This window comes from Littorina saxatilis, linkage group LG9 (assembly GCF_037325665.1).
Source record: "Littorina saxatilis isolate snail1 linkage group LG9, US_GU_Lsax_2.0, whole genome shotgun sequence".
Classification (NCBI taxonomy): domain Eukaryota; kingdom Metazoa; phylum Mollusca; class Gastropoda; order Littorinimorpha; family Littorinidae; genus Littorina; species Littorina saxatilis.
This window is the reverse complement of record NC_090253.1, coordinates 6,836,617-6,839,351: the sequence shown is the minus strand read 5'-3', so window position 1 is coordinate 6,839,351 and position 2,735 is coordinate 6,836,617.

The window sequence follows — 2,735 nt, the reverse complement described above, 5'->3', positions numbered from 1 at the left end:
TGTGTTTCTTGATATAAAACTAAGTACAGTACTGATTACTGTATTATTACTGTATCACGTGCGTGCGTGTGTGTGTTATTTGCCACAATCGGGAAGTTGTCGCACACAAACACAACTACATGCAAAAGTGAAGATAAGATTAAGTTAAGACTGAAAATGAAATTTTAAATTTAAACTACTTTCCTTTGGTTAAATGATATCAAAACATCGCTCTGCCTCATTCTGTTTAAGATTCTTCCCTATTCTCAGTTTGACAGTGACCGCATGAGACATCGGAGCTCTAAAAATATTTGATAAATTTGGTGTCACATCAAGTGAAGTAGGCTACCCCCCGCGGGTTAGGGGGAGTCCCATATTGGTTGGGACGAGAAAGAATTTACCCGATGCTCCCCAGCATGTCGTAAGAGGCGACTAACGGATTCTGTTTCTCCTTTTACCCTTGTTAAGTGTTTCTTGTATAGAATATAGTCCATTTTTGTAAAGATTTTAGTCAAGCAGTATGTAAGAAATGTTAAGTCCTTTGTACTGGAAACTTGCATTCTCCCAGTGAGGTAATATATTGTACTACGTTGCAAGCCCCTGGAGCAAATTTTTGATTAGTGCTTTTGTGAACAAGAAACAATTGACAAGTGGATCCCATCTCCCCCCTTCCCCCGTCGCGATATAACCTTCGTGGTTGAAAACGACGTAAAACGCCAAATAAAGAAAGAAAGAAATCAAGTGAAGTAGACCTAAAGGCAACTTCGCGTAATATTTTCTGATTGATGAGTATGTGTAGTGGGTTCCAGGGGTCTAGTAAAAACCAAAAATTGCAGAGAATGTCATTTTGTTAGTGCCATTATAGCATAACACTTTTTTTTTCAACGGGGTTTTCCCGTCAAATGTGCTGATGCATGTTTCATTGTTATGATCAATTTGGGCGTATTGCGCAACAGAGAATCCGGGTCAGTTTCATACACAGTGTTTTTTTTATGAGAAAGGTCGGTGTATTAGGACTTGAACATAACGTTATAATGGGCGCAATGGCTTGGTGGTAAGACGCCGGCCTCCAAAGCGGAAGGTTGTGGGTTCCAATCCCGGTCGAAGCCTGGTGGGTTAAGGTGGAGATTTCTCCCAGGTCAACGTATTTGCAGACCTGCTAGTGCCTTATGCCCCTTCTTGCGTACACGCAAGCACAAGACCAAGTGCGCACGGAAAAGATCCTGTAATCCAATGTCAGAGTTCGGTGGTTTATAGAAACACGAAAAAAACCCAGCATTCTTCTTCCGAAAGCGGCGTATGGCTGCCTAAATGGCGGGGTAAAAACGGCCATACACGTAAAAATCCACTCGTGCAAAAACATGAGTTTCCGCCCACGAACGCAGAAGAAGTTATGTTTACATGTTGCCAGGGATTCTGATGTAATTTGCTTTTTACTGTTGACTTGAGGACGCTGTTTTGAATTTGGTCATAATACGGACTGACAGGTTTGGCAGTATATTTGGTGGTAATGCTGACAAAATTACCGAAAGCCCATCGTGAATTTCTTTTAAAGCCATATACTTGCACAAATACTGTTTCTAATTATTCCAGTGGATGAGAAAAAAAGCATTCTGAATGTATTTTAGGAAATAGTGGAATTTCTTCCGCTTTGACTGTTTTATTTCAGTTGAAACTCTTGCCTTGCATAGCACCACACTTGCTGAACATACTCTTCTTCTTCTGCGTTCGTGGGCTGAAACTCCCACGTACACTCGTGATTTTTGCACGAGTGGAATTTTACGTGTACGACCGTTTTTTACCCCGCCATTTAGGCAGCCATACGCCGTTTTCGGAGGAAACATGCTGGGTATTTTCGTGTTTCCATAACCCACCGAACTCTGACATGGATTACAGGATCTTTTTCGTGCGCACTTGGTCTTGTGCTTGCGTGTACACACGGGGGTGTTCGGACACCGAGGAGAGTCTGCACACAAAGTTGACTCTGAGAAATAAATCTCTCGCCGAACGTGGGGACGAACTCACGCTGACAGCGGCCAACTGGATACAAATCCAGCGCGCTACCGACTGAGCTACATCCCCGCCCCAATCCATGGACAATCGACTCAGTTTATTTCATTTGTCAGGGCGCAACGTACAGTACGGTTCCCCGTGGTGAAAATCTGGATCACTTGGCTCTTGTTTTGTAACATGCACGCGTGTTTTCACAAAATCGGCGCAAATAGTATGCTTCCCTTTCTGTAATTGCAAGCTTTTATTTTATAATTGTTCCATTTGAACTTGTCAGATTTGAAAAGTTGTGTCAATAAAGCGTTATTTTGCAACTAAGGGGCTGTGTGTGTGTGTGTGTGTGTATGTGTGTGTGTATGTGTGTGTGTGTGTGTGTGTGTGTGTGAGAGAGTTTGTGTGTGTGTGTGTGCGTGTGTGTGTGTGTGTGCGTGCGCGCGTGTGTGTGTGTGTGTGTGTGTTTTAATTAAATTAAATGACGTGTTTATTACCACAGCAGAAATTATAAATTGTCTGCTTTGTTTGCTGATATTACCTGTTTCTAATATTGTTCATCGGTTTGAAGTATCACGTTTTCGTCAAGCATAATATGTTAACACAGACTAACACCACAAACAGATGCTCAACATTGAACACAAAGCGTGTTCGTGTTTGAACTGTCACTATGTTTGCAATGATGATGGGGCGTCTCTCTAAGTTACTTAACCTCGTCAATTTCCTCCTTCTGACATTCTGTCAATAATTTGAAC